Source organism: Arachis ipaensis, chromosome B04 (assembly GCF_000816755.2).
Source record: "Arachis ipaensis cultivar K30076 chromosome B04, Araip1.1, whole genome shotgun sequence".
Taxonomy (NCBI): domain Eukaryota; kingdom Viridiplantae; phylum Streptophyta; class Magnoliopsida; order Fabales; family Fabaceae; genus Arachis; species Arachis ipaensis.
This window is the reverse complement of record NC_029788.2, coordinates 16,818,566-16,819,662: the sequence shown is the minus strand read 5'-3', so window position 1 is coordinate 16,819,662 and position 1,097 is coordinate 16,818,566.

Below are 1,097 nucleotides of genomic sequence, written 5' to 3'. Positions count from 1 at the left end.
AGTTGATCAAACAAATCAGTTATCAAAAGAATAGGGTATTTGTTCTTGATGGTTAGCTTGTTAAGTGCTCAATAGTCGATGCATAGTCTTAACGAATCATCATGCTTCTTTTGGAACAAGATTGGTGCGCCATAAGGTGCCTTAGATGGACGGATGAATCCAGCATCATGCAAATTCTTGATTTATTTCTTCAACTCCTCAAATTCTGCCGGTGCCATCCTATAAGGTGCTGAGGCAGGTGGCTTCTCTCCTAACTCTAATTTAATCTTATGATCCACCTTCCTCTTAGGTGGTAGTTGCTTTGGCAACTCGAGAGGCATCACATCCTTATTTTATTCAAGGACTTCCTTGATTTAAGGAGGAATGTCTTTTCTTTCAGATGTTGACTCCTCTTGTAATAGAGCCAAATATGTAATCTCTTCCTTCTTGAACCCTTTCTTGAGTTGCATAACAGAGGGCATCGGTGGTCCTCCAGCTTTAGAGACTATAGATACCATGTATGGAGATCCTTTCTCCATGATGCATACTATGTCGTAGTATGGCATGGGTGTTATATTTGCCTTCGTTTGCAAACCGAACCCAATGTCTATTTTGAAATCGTCCATGGGTGCTACTGAAAAATCCACAAGACCCTTCCAAGAACCAAGAGTCATCTCAATCTCTTTTACTACTTCTTTAAGGGGTTTACCCTTGGTATTCACAGGTTTGAACCAGCCATTCTTTTCGGTGATCTTCAACCCAAGCCTCTTTGCTTCATCAGGCGTAATGAAGTTGTGTATAGCACCAATGTCGATCATAGCCATGACGGGTTTATCATTGATAAAAAAGGCTTTGACATACATCAAGCCTTTCTTTTCTGCAGTGCTTGCCTCTTTGCCCTTCACAACATTCATGAGTTAGACAGATCTAACACTCTCAGTTACTTGCGATTGAGTCTCTCGTTCCTCGGCGATAGATGCCAAAGTCCCTAACTTGGGACAATCCTTCATTTTGTGTGGTCCCTTGCACACAAAACATCCTCTTTTGGGCACGAAAGCCTTCTTCTTTTTCTCATACTCTTTCTTTGAAGAGTACTTCCTTTACTTCTTGATTAAGAA